The 13,942-nt window shown below is 38.3% G+C and overlaps 1 protein-coding gene across 2 annotated transcripts in view; it reads right to left on the bottom strand.

Moving 5' to 3' along the window:
* CLYBL (citrate lyase beta like) overlaps positions 1-13,942 on the bottom strand; it is a 208,081-nt gene that overhangs the window by 193,595 nt on the left and 544 nt on the right. The gene's annotated exons all lie outside the window — the stretch shown is intronic.

Below are 13,942 nucleotides of genomic sequence, written 5' to 3' on the forward strand. Positions count from 1 at the left end.
GAAGGGGAACTCAACAGACCTGGCAACAGATGGGATGTAGGTGGGAAAGGGAGGTGAAGGCGTCAAAGATGACTCAGAATTCTGCTCCCAGGTAACCTTAATGAAGGAAAAAGAAGCAAAAGCCATTAGAGTGTGTCAGGGCTTCAGAGGATAGAGATAGAGGGCTGCTGTTTGAGAAGGCTGGGGAAGGATGGCTTCCGGGGGGAAGTGGCACTTGCAGCAGGCCCTGATGGATGGGCAGAACCTGAAGGATAAGAGGTAGGAGGAAGAGTGTGAGCAAATCAGAGAGGGAGAGGGTTGCATGGGGGTGAGGAACAGTGAGGATTCTGGTTGAATGGCACATGGTGAGCGGTGCAGAGAGAGATGCTGGAAAGGTGGGCAATGGATGAGGCAGGCCCGTGCATGCCATCCTAAGTCCGACTTCATGCAGCAAACAGTTCAACATCAGGGAATTTACACTGTGTAAGGGGCTGGGTAACATGATTGGAGCCCACTTTAGAAAGCTTAAGGTCAGTAATAAGTGTGTGTATGAGTATGTGGGTGATGGGGATGGGGGTGTTCTAAGGGTAATGCTTCTCTCCAGTCTCAGATGTGTCACCAGGTCACCTGGTAAACCCTGACTGTCCTGCAGCACAGAGATACTGATGACCTGAATTCAAGCCTGGACCGTTGTCCAGAGGTTGGGGGCAGGAGGAGCACCATAAACCTCTCCTATGCCCACAACTGCTTCCTTGGAACAGGAGAACTTCTCTTCACTGGCCCAGCTATTTTGCAGGTAAGGCACATGCAGGAGGCATTTGTTAAAAAGTACAATACTTAGGAGAGGCTACACACAGGACGTTAGCACATGCTAGTTTTCTCAGATTCACTGGGCTCACTAGATAGACTGCTGACTATGGGACCTAGGATAGTCAGGCCCTAAGAACACTATACTCCAAGCACTGGGGCATTTGTGAGTCAGCATGAGGACACTAGGAGGGTAGGAGAAAACATAGGATCTAGGCAAAAAAAAAAAAGTCCCCACATTGCTGAGTCCATCTTGCAGATGAGACCAAAATTTAAGACATCCACCTCTTCTTATTCCTGAATTCTTTTAAATTCTGTATTTGCAGCACACCAAATTATTTCAAAATTGCAGGCCCTCTGTATTGTGGCAGTCAGCAGCCACTTGAACTGAGGGCCTGAACAGAGCACCTGGCAGTAGTCCCTGCTGCAGGGAGATAGAGACACCTCTGGACTTTAGGGTCTAAAGCATGGGTCCCCAAATCCCGGGCCACGGACCAGTACTGGTCCATGGCCTGTTAGGAACCAGGCCACACAGCAGGAGGTGAGCGGTGGGCAAGCGAGGGAACCTTCATCTGTATTTGCAGCTGCTCCCCAGTGCTAGCATCACCGCCTCAGCTCCACCTCAGATCATTAGACATTAGATTCTCATAGGAACACCGGTCCCTGGTGCCAAAAATGTTGGGGACCACTGATCTAAAGGATGAGAATGAATAACACATAGACAAAAACACCTCCCAAGATGGCAGGAAGAGTTTAAATCAATTGAGTGCAGACTATACCCATAAATTTGGGGGAGGCAGAGCTCTTATTATCTTCAACCTCTGGTCAAATTGGGCTGAAATAGGCCAAAATAACTCAAAGCTCAAAAAGCCTATATTTTATATTTCTTAATTCTCCAAAGTCCTCCTATTTTAGGTCAATAATTCCTTTCCAAATTGTTTTAATTGCGAGAAAAGTAAGGGTCAGTTTAGACAAGGGTCTCCGACAAGGTTAAAGGCCAAATGCAGGTTCAGCACTGGATTAGAACCCCAGAGCATCTATCTAGGATCTTCCTTCTTAAACCGGAGAGTTAGTAATTTGATTTTGTGAACTGGGAGGTCTTTTTTTTTTTTTTTTAACATTTGTAAGAAAAACCTAAACAGCACCAATAGGAATATTATACCTATTATACCAGTTCTGATTTTTAGGAGTTTGACTAAGTTTCTACTTTAATCTATACTAAAAGTATTTACCTGAAGGCAAAAATCACCCGAGGGTGAACTGTGTGACTCGCTGGTATAATTTAAAGATGTTATTATCATTTCAAAGAAATCTACTTTATACTCAAAATCTTAACATCACATATCTAAGCTCTATATAAAACACATACTAACAATAACTATAGGGTGGAAACAATCCCAATGTCCACTGACGGATGAGTGGGTAAACAAAATGGGGAACATATACATAATGAAATGCTATTCAGCCTTAAAAAGGAAGGTAATTCTGACACATACAACAACATGGATGAAACTTGAGGACATTATGCTAAGTAAAGCCAGATACAAAAGACAAATATTGCATAATTCCACTTATATGAGAATATAGACTAGTTAAATTCACAGAGACAGAAAGAAGTTACTGAGGTATGGAAGGAGAAGACAATGGGAAGTTATTGTTTAGTGGTTACAGAGTTTCAGTTTGAGATGATAACAAAGTTCTGAAAATGGACGGTGGTGATGGATGTGCAAAAGTGTTAATGTACTTGATGCCACTGAACTGTACACTCTAAAATGGTTAAAATGGTAAATCCATGTTATACATACTTTACCACCAAAAAAAGACACTAATCTCCAAAAATCACTATCTTGAATACTTCATTTCCTAAATCTGTTCTTTTTTCATTTAGCAAATTTATACTGGGCACTTGCTATGTGCCAGGCATTGTTGTATAAAGGTATAAAGGTTGAAATAAACAGACCAGGTCCTTTCTCTCATAAATATTTTGGGGTGGATGGGGTGCAGACAATTAACAGATAAATGTACACTGTCAGGTGGAAGTGAGTGCAAAGGAAAAATAATTAGGTGGAGTGAGGGAGAAGAGAGTACAGAGGCTAGTGGGGGAGGGATGCTATGTTGTGTTGTACAAGGGAGATGGAAAGACCTCTCCGATGGGTGACATCTGGGCAGAGACTTAAAGAGACAGATAGTGCTTCAGGCAGGGGACACAGCCCTGCCAAGGAGGTGGTGTGTCAGGAAAAGGCAAGGGGAGGGAGGAGGTTGATGAGGAGGTTAATAAGGAGTCCCAGAGCACACAGTCACTTCTTAAGTTTCTTAAAAACTTTCCAAGGGATAATTTATAGGTCAGTACAGAAATATATTTCCACTACCATCTATGTGTCTTTCATTTGTCTTAAAAATGAACAGAAAAACCAACTGTCATCTTATTCCAAGAGGTGTGTTTTAAGGAGACAATTTACATTTCCTGTTGCTAGAGCGCCCTCGAGTGTCTTCGTATGAAAACTGCATTTGGCACAGATTTTTCTTTTACCTTAATTTTTGTATTTGGCCAAAAAACAAAATGGGAATATCATCCTTCTCACAAAAAAATACTGTGAGCATAGTTAAGAAGACAGGTCAAACCTAAGTGCTTTAAAATAAGCCTGCACTACTTGTAAAGTGGTACAACGTACATATGTGCAATGTTTTTAAATGACTACATTAACTTTTAAAAAGTTCATAGAGAGGCCCTTATTTTAAAAACATACACTTTTTTTTCTTTAGTAATGTAGAACTTTCAGCTACACAGCAAACAGTCTACCACTAAATTGTGACCCTAATTTTACTTGGGGTGGCAAGTAGGACAATAAAGTAGAAAGTATTACCTTTAAAATTTTTCAATATCCTGCAAATAATACAGAGCACTATGGTCACTCTGCCTTTTCAGTCAGAACATAGTTCAGGGAAACAGGACAGTCTTGCCGATACCGAGCATCCTATTAAAATAGATCCCTGCTTCTCATGGAAATTGGCTTTGATTTATTTATTATGAAATCGGGCAATTTTGTCAACTGCAAAAGCCTAACCAAGAGAAAGATGTTACATGTGGTGTAGTCCTGAAGAGAACTTGCAGGAGAGATAAAATTTCATGGCCATTTACAGAAACACCTGTAGGCTGGGTCAGAGTGACAGCCAAGGCCACACAGGGAAAAGCTAACAGCCAAGGGATGGGGTTCTTTCTAGGCCTGGTGCCTCTAGCTATGTGACCAACAAGACAGCGTTTACTTTACTGTGCATGGGCCTGTTGATGCCAAGGAAAATGGGCAAATGAACCTCCAAAAAGCATACTGCAATCTAGGTATCTATCACATTTTTCAGAAGAGATTTGACATTAAGCACCAAAAGACTTAAATGTCCATACTCTTTGACCTAGCAAGTTCACATGTAGAATTCGCCTCCAAGTACATAAGAAAGGATAGCCATATTTGGGTATGGGACATTTATCTCCACATTTCCCAAGGGAAAAGCTTGAAAATAGACTAAATGAACAACCGTAGTTACATACATACAAATATATATATGTGATAGAGTTATGGACAACAGTAAACACCAAGTTTAAGTTAACATCTTAAAATTTAACCAAAACATAAAATCAAAGCAACTAAATAAAAAGCCATCTTAAACCTTGCTTATAGTATGAAAAGGAAGGAAGAAAGGAGAAAAGGAGAGAGGGAGGGAGGGAGAGAGGGAGAAGGAGAGGGAGAGGGAGAGGGAAAGGAAGGAGGGAAGCTTGCTTCCTTCCTTCCTTCCTTCCCAACAGTGGAGAAAATAACCACTTAGGAAGGAAGGAAGGAAGGAAGGAAGGAAGGATAATTTGGGGGCTCATTTATTTATCTATATCATTCAAGTGAGTTATTTAATTGATAAGCTATAAAAAATCCAAGTAATAAATAAATTAAACCTGCTTGAATTACAATGGGTTTAAATTCATACCCAAATGACCTATATAAAAACAAATAGTATTTCCCTGATATTTTCTTTATTAACTAATAAAATTCTATACTTAAGCTGTCAAGATCATGAGCAATGTGAAGATCATCATAAGCAACATCTAACAGCAGAGCACAGCTCCAGTTGCATTCAGGGGCAGGAAAGCATGTTGTTTTTACAATTAACAACTTTTCCAACCTTAAGAATATTCATCAAACCTACCAATAATCACTCCCAAGGAGCCCAGTTTTCTTCTCCTGCCTTCCAAAAATTTTAGCCACATGTACCTTTGGACTTCCCCTCAGAAAGTCACCCATAAAACAGCAGGTCTTACAGAGTAGACCTTGAAACATTTGGTTAAGGAAACCGTGACCAAAGCCTGTTTTTGTAAGTTACATCAATCATATCCTGGCTGTTGCAAACCCATCAGTGGAGAAAATAACCACTTCAGAAAAGTGCCAGTGCTGAGCGGTGTCAGCCACTCTGTTGACCATGTACATGTCTTTTGCCAGCCTCACCCACAACCAAGCATATGCGCTCACCTTCTATGCCTCAAATGTAACTCACCTTCATCCTCAACACACCACGATGGAGTATGTCTAGAATAAAAAAGTACTTATGCCACTCAAACATTCTGCAAAATGCAGGCACTCAGGAGAGTTCCTTGAAAGGAAAGAGACTTCGGTGGTCACAGTCATTCAAAGTAGAGTAGAGGAGAGAAAAACACGTGTGATGAAATTGTCCTCAATTCCCCTCTGGATCCATAGGGCCAAGGATGTAGAGGGTTGAGGGCTTTTCAGTCAAGAGTTCATCTTCAGATCCCAGCCTTTCCTCCTGACTCCTTGGCCTCTCCCATGGAAATCATTTGGGCTACCCAATGTCCTTTCTCCTGGCTTGCACCCACACATATGGTTCTACTCCACAGCAAAAGTCTATAACAGGGTGACAGTACAGTGGGAGCAGAAGCCCTACACAGCTGGAGTACATCCACAGCAAACGTTATGCTATTCCATAGGCTAGGCACAGCCTTGAGTTAGCGAAAAGTCCCTTGCTGGGAATTTCCTCCTACGGTGACACCTCAGGAGGCACACCATGTACATCTGCATCTTCCAACTCAGGCCCAGCTACCACTTTTAATTCTTGCTCGCCAGCTTGGCTGCTGCTCCACCAGCCTTTGCTCTGGGATACCTCATTTTCCACCATCTTCTCTGTCCGGCCTAAGGGCATGTCTATATACCCCTTCCTGGTATTTCCTGATTTCTCAGTCTCCTCCCTCTTTCTCATCTCTTCAACCCTTGTTTCCCCATTAAATACTCTCTCCTATCCCATTCTTTTAGGAGCCCATTCTAGAAGGCTCTAGTTCTAATTCTAATTCTGTTCTACCATCTTACATCACCTGTACCTCATCCTTTAGCCCTTCGTTTCTCTATCTCTAGGGTGAATAATCATACTGGTTTGCCTGAAACAGAGGGGCTTTCTGGAATCTGAGACTTTCAGAGCTAAAACCAGGACAGTCCTGGGTAAGCTGAGATTGTTGAGCCCCCTACCTCCCTGGAACACTTAAAGTTACTTTCTGCCTCACAGCCCAAAATACTGTTTTTATTTATATCATCCCTTTTTAGGTTCTCACCATATGTTTGGGCAACTGAAGTCAATTTCTAACGATGCCAATAAACATTGTTAAATACCTGACAATTCACATTGACCTTTTAATACCAGTTCAGTGACAAAGTATACATGTTCATTCTTATTCTAAGTTATTTTCAAAATGATCATTTAAAAATGTCTGTCCTTTTTCAAACCCTGCCTCCTTTTTAGCATTATTTCTATAAAGGTTTCTTCCCTTTCTCACTGTTTCTATTCTTCCATACAATCTCTCCCTTCTGCACCCCTCTTCTCCCATTCCCATCCTCCCTTTGGATGCCATCTCTCCATTCTCCCCTTAGTGGCCTCATTGTAGTAGAGAGGGACAACAGTGGTTGCCACCACAACCTTCAGAGGCTTCATAAATGAGGCCAACCCTACAAAAGGGCCTATCTGGACCTCTGACAGGTAACCCCATGAAAGCCCCCTCAGTCTACTTATCACAGCCCTGCTAGCTCCTCACATACTGTCCTTATTGAAACCAGGGTTTCTGGTGCTTAGCTTGTATTCGTCACCTCTCTAAACTGTCTTCACCTGTTTTTTTTTTTTCCACACCAGGTTCCTCTCTAACCTGACACTGCCAAGCAAGAGGTAGCTACTCGGCACACTCTGTCCTGCTACCTCTGAACATACAGTCACTAAGCCCTTTTTCTTTCTGAGTTTTACTACTAAATATTTTAGAAGACAGAGTTTCAAGCTAAGAAGGAAAAAGAGATTACAGGTATCAGAAAACTCACACAATTTGCCAGAAGCAGATAAAATAAGACTTAGAGGGAAATTTATTATTAAATGCTTATATTAAAAAAATAGAAAAGTCTAAAATCAAATATCTAGAAACTAGAACAAAAGGTCCAATTAAACTCAAAGTAAGCTTAAGATAGAAAATAAAGATAGAAACAGAAATCGATGAAATAGGAAACAAAAAAAAATAGGAAAAAATCAACAAAACCCAAAGACGGTTCTTTAAGAAGATCAATAAAATTGATAAAACTAGCCAGACTGATCAAATGAAAAAGGGAGAGTAAAAAGAATTACGAATATCGAGGGAAGAGGGCACATCACTCCTGACAATACGAACATTAAAAAGATGAGAAGCCTGGAGATGAGAGTAAGGAATACCTGCAAATGGGCTCAAGAGAATTTTGAGGATAATGGCAATTTGGGGGGTGATCTAAAATGGGATTGTGGTGATGGCTGCATAACTCTATAACTTTACTAAAGATTATTTAATTCACACTTAAAAAGGATGAATTTTATGGTATGTAAATTATACCTCCATGAAGCTGTAAGAAAAAGGATGAGATTATCATAAACACCTCTATACCAATAAATTTGACAACAGATAAAACTGAAAAATTCCTTGAAAGATACAAACTACTAATGCTCACTCAAGAAAAACTAAATAACCCAAATTTACAGTTAAAATTTTTTCCACAAAGAAAACTCCAGGCACAAACATTTAAGGAAAAAATATTACCAATTCTACACAAAACCATTCCAGAAAACGGAAGAGAAAAGACCACCCTCCATTGCAGTCTATGTGGCCATCATTACCCCAATACCAAACCCAGACCGAAACCAGTATAGGAAAACTATAGGCTAATTCTTTATGAGCACAGATAAAAATATTTTAAACAAAATTTTAGCACATTCGATCCAACAGTATATAAAATTAATACATCGTGATCAAGTGAAGTTGATTCTTGGAATGCAAAATCTGCTTAACTTTAAAAATTAATCAATCTAATTCACCATATTAATACACTAAAAAAGAAAAGCCACATAACCATCACAATAGATACTGAAAAAAAATGTTTTATAAATTAAAATCCATTCTTGATCAAAACTCTATGCTGGGGTGACTTCAGCAAAACTGCAGAGAAAGGACCTTTGAAAATTCTATCCTCCATAAAAGCAATAAGAATATTGACAAAAAATGGTCAGAATCAACTTTTTCAAGACTCTAGAAATTAACCAAAGTCTTGCAGCAATCTGGGAGCATTTATTAAAGAAACATGGATAAGTCTTGGTAAGAACAGCAAACTATGAGGAACTTTTAAACTTAGCCTATTTTATCTCCCTAGTTCTGTGGTAGCCTTGAAAATCAACAGCCACATCGTGTGAAAAACAGAGGTCTGGCAGCCACTGGAGGAGGCACAGCAGGGTTACAGTTCCTTCGAAGCCTCATTCCCAGAGAATTTTCACTATTTAACCTGTCTAGTGGTTCCCTGGAAGACAGCACTCGCAAAGCTGACCTGTCTCAGAGCTCAAAAAGTGGAAACCGCATTTTTCCTGAGGATGTTTGCTGAAAACAATCAGAAGCAATTATCTAACATCATGTTATCTGAGATGATGGATAACAGTTGGGCAAACAACAGGCTAACCAAAAGGCTTATTAGGAAAAGCTGGAGAAATGAGATGTCCATGAAAAGCTCTAACATATTCCTGGGAATCTAAAAGATCATGCACATGTACAGGGCTGCTGCTAGCAGATCTACCTTAAAAGAAATACTAAAGGAAGTTCTTCGGGCCGAAAGTAAGTGATCTCACACAATAATTCAGATTTACACACAGAGCAATGCAATGGTAAAGGTAATTATGCAATTATAAAACACCATGTAAATGTACATTTCTGCTCCTTTCTTCTCTTATCTAATTTAAAGAGCAACTGTATGAAAGAATATTATATAGTTGTATTGTTAGGCTTGCAACATATAGAAATGTTATATTTGCCAATATTAAAACAAAGCAGGTGGGTGTAAGCAAAGATGTACTAGGCTAAAGAAATATCACCAGATGGTAACTCGAATCCACAGGAACAAATGAAGAAAACCAGAAATAGTAAATAATAAGGTTACTATAACAATTTATACATATGGTGTGTGTATGTGTACTTGCATCTCCTCTAAGGTTCTTTAAAAGACATAAAATTATATAAGTAATAACTACAACAATGTGTTACTGGGTTTACAAAGATATATAAATATAATATGTATAAAAATACTACCACCAAAAAAAGAAAAGGGAATAAAACTATATATAAGTAACATTCTCTATCTTTGAAATTAAATTAATATAAATAAAAAATAGATTCTAATAAGTTAAGATGTACATGGTAATAGACATACAATATTATCCAGTTGTGTAAAGTTCTGACACATGCTACAATATGGATGACTCTTAAAAACATTATGCTAAGTGAAATAAGCCAGGAACAAAAGGACAAATATTGTATGATTTCACTTCTAAGAAATATCTTAAAAAGGCAAATTCAGAGAGACAGAAAGTAGGTTAAGTGATTAGCAGGCACTGGTGAAGAACATATTGCTTAATGGGTAAAGAGTTTCTATTTGGAGTGGTGAAAAAAATTTGGAAATAGCCGTGATGGTTGAACAACAGTGTGAAAATGATAATGCCACTAGATTGTACACTGAAAATGGTTAAAATGGAAAGATTTATGTTATATATATTCTACCACGATTTTAAAAAATGTATATGGTAAACCTTAGAGTAACCACTAAAAACAAACATTTAAAAACAGTGAAAATATCATTAAAGAAATTTAAAATATTACATGAGAAAATATCCACTTAATGTAAAGATGGCAGTAAAGGAACAGAGGAACAAAGATACCAAAAAAATATATTACAAGAAAGGAAAACTACAGACCAATATCTATTATGAACATAGATGTAAAACCCTCAACAAAATATCGGCTAATTACATCCAACAATGTATAAAAAAATTATAAGCCACAACCAAGTGGAATTTATTCCTATCATACAAGACTGGTTCAACATTCAAAAATTAATTTATGTAATCTGCCACATCAACAGGCTAAAGAAGAAAAATCATAGGATCATAGCAATTGACACAGAAAGAGAACTTTACAAATCCAACACCCACAAAACAACAATAAAACAAGAGAACTTTACAAATCCAACACTCACAAAACAACAATAAAACAACAACAACAAAACAACTTGTTGGCAAATGAGGAATAAAAAATATCTATAACATCCCAGCTAACCTCAGACTTAATGGTGGGAAACAGGATTCTCTCCCTAAGATTGGAAATGAGGCAAGAATGTCCCCTTTCATTACTTCTATTTAATATCTTACTGTAACCACTATCTAGTGCAATAAGACAAGAAAAGAAATAAAAGGTATACATATTGGGAAGGAAGAAATAAACTTTCTGTTTGCAGATGACATGACTGTCTATGTAGAAATCCCAAAGGAAATAATGTAATCCCATTCAATGTAATCCCAAACACATCTCAGCAAACTATTTTGTGGATATCAACAAGCTGATTCTAAGGTTTATATGGAAAGGCAAGAGACTCAGGATAGCCAACATAAGATTCAAGTTGGAGGACTGATACCACCAGATTTCAATACTTAATATAAAGACAGCATAGTATTGACAAAAGAATAGACACATAGATCAATATAACGGAATAGAGAGTCCAGAAATAGACCCATACAAATATAGTCAACCGATTTTTGACAAAGGAGTAAGGGCAATTTAATGGAGAAAGAATAGTTTTTTCAAAAAATGGGCTGGAACAATTAGATCAATATACAAAAAAAAAAAAAAAGAATTAGACACAGACTTTACACCTATCATAAAAATTAACCCAAAATGGATCACAGACCTAAGAATAAAACACAATACTGTAAAACTTCTAGAAGACAATACAGGAGAAAATCTATGTAACCTTGGATTTAGTGATGGGTTTTTAAATACAATAATAAAAGTATGATCCCTGAAAGAAAAAATTGTAAGTGTGACTTCATCAAAATCAAAAACTTCTGCTCTATGAAAGATGCCATTAAGAGGATGAAAAGATAAGGCATAGATTGGGAGAAAACATTTGTGAAACATATATCTGATAAACACATCTAAAATATATAAATAATACTTACAACTCAACAAAAAGAAAACAACCCAATTAAGAAATAGGCAGAAGATCTGAATAGATGCCTCACCAAAGAAGATACACAGATGGCAAACAAACATATAACAAGATGTTCAACATCATTTGACATCAGGGAATTTCGAGTTAAAACAAATTAACAAATTAAAATGACAGATATCACCACATACCTACTAAAATTACTAAAAAAATTTTTAACTGACAGTACTAAATTCTGGCAAAGATGTAGAACAAAAAGAACTCATTCATTGATGGTTGGAATTGAAAATGGTACAGCCACTTTGAAAATCAGTTTGGTAGTTTTTTACAAAGCTAAATGTAGCCTTATCATACCATCATACTCCTAGATATTTACTCAATTGGTTCGAAAACTTATGTCCATACAAAACCTGCACATGAATGTTTACAGCAGCTTTATTCATATCAACAAAAACCAGAAGCAACCAAAATGTTCTTCAACATATAAATTGAATGGATAAATTGGAATATTATTCAGCAATAAAAGGAAATGAGTTATCAACCATAAAAAGACACAGAGAATCCTTAATGCATATTGCTAAGTAAAGGAACAAAGTCTAATAAGACTATATACTGTATGACTCCAATTATATGACATTCTGGAAAAGTCAAAACTACAGAAAGAGTAAAATAATCAGTGCTTGCCAGGAGTTTGAGAGGAGGGGGAATGGATGAATAAATGAAGCAAAGGGAAATTTTCAGGAAAGTAATACTATTCTGTATGATATGTTATGGTAGGTACATGAAATTGTGCATCTGTCAAAACCCACAGAACTTAATAGCAAAAAGAGTGAACCTTAAATATACAATTTTTAAAAAAATCATTTGGAAGGTACGGGTATCTCAAGAAGGAATGCGGACTATGACTGTATTAAAAATATATGAAACAACCTCATTGAAGGGGATGGAAGAAAAAGGTGCCTGCAAGACTAAAGGGAAAGGAACTACACATAAGCACTATACTATAGTCAAGAAAGTTTTTTTCCCATGGAGTATGGTCTAACAATTCAGATACTGCTGTATGTGTATGCTGAAAATGAACAATTAAGTAACTGGACGGAGATGGTGGGAGCCAGGTTTCTCACTGCTGGAGTGAAAAATTTACAAATAAGCAAGGGGAAGAAGCTAGAATAATCCATGTGGTACTGGAGTAGAATTGGAAACAGTATGAACTCATGTTTAACTTAATATAGAAACAGATGGTTACATATAGAAGTCTTTGTAAATGTGTGTATAGCATAGGTTACTATTCACACATATATTTCTTAGTTCTGTCAGCTGAGAGGGCTTAAAAGAAAAGACATCCCTAGTAATAAATAGCACACCTAGGAGTGGAAAGTTATGCTCCCCCAACTTGAGGGTTGCATATTTACATAAATTAAGCAGTGACCACAGAGAACAGCAGGGCTGGAGGAGACAAGACAGGCAGGGAAGCATCTGGAACTGCACTGCAACAGGGGCAAATGTTGGGGGTCAGGAAGAGGGGTCAGGAATGGTCCCTACCTATCAGCAATGGTGCTGATACTCTAAAAACAGGAAAAACAAAACAAAACAAAAACAAAAACAGAAGCAGGCCCACTGGCCTGAAGCAAAAGTGCAACCCAACTTGAGTAGAAATGAAGGCATCTCTAAATTGACATTTGGCACCTTTACTCCTCCCATCCCTGTGTGCTCTGAAAGCACCAGGACCAGAGGATTTAACTGGAGTATAAGCTCCAAGAAGCGCTCTGTATGAAAGCCTGCTGCCATGGCTTTGGTGGGGTGTGCAGGTATGTTGAGAATAAGACAGTGTGCTGAGGTGAAGAGCATTGTTGGCTGAGCCCCAAAGACTAAATGTGGTCACTTGACCCATTGTTGAACAGGCCACAAAAGCTGGCCCCTTCACAGGCCAGAAGAGACATTCTGGAAGGGTCTGCATTTACACCTCAGTGGCTCCCCTGGTTCCACAGGTGATCCCCTGAACCCAGGGCCATGTACCAGACCCGGGTGTAAGAAATGGGAAGTTGGAATGCATACAACCATGTGGGTCCTGGCATGGGACACTGGTAAGTCAGAAAGGAAGGAGCAAGCAGGTGTAAAAAGTTCCGGAGTCACAGACTTGGTTTCTGAATGGAACTCTGCAATTCTCTGCTTTGAGACAGTCACCTGCCCTCTTTGCACCTCAGTTTCCTCATCTTTATAAACAAGTTACCCGACTTCACATGGTGGTCAAGGAATCAAAGGAGATAATGCATGTACATGTAGTTAGTAAACACACCAGGTGCTAGACCAATTATTCTCAAAGTGTCGTTCCAAGACATCTCAGGGTCCCTGAGACACTGAGAGGGTCTCCAAGGTCTTCCTTTTTCTAACCAGTATCTGCATCCGCGGGAGCTAGGAATTTCTTTGTAAACTTTCTCAAGAACAGCTGATAGGAGACTCCAACTGTCCTTTACTAAATCAAAGAGATTTTCAAAAATATAAAACCAGGCCCCTCTTACCAATATTTTGGAAGTTATTTATTAATGATGTCATTTGTGTTAAAATGTAATAGGCTTGTTATTTTAGAATGAATATTTGTTTTAATTCCTCATACCGTAAAAATC

Source organism: Pteropus alecto, unplaced genomic scaffold, assembly GCF_000325575.1.
Source record: "Pteropus alecto unplaced genomic scaffold, ASM32557v1 scaffold13, whole genome shotgun sequence".
NCBI classification, from domain to species: Eukaryota; Metazoa; Chordata; class Mammalia; order Chiroptera; family Pteropodidae; genus Pteropus; species Pteropus alecto.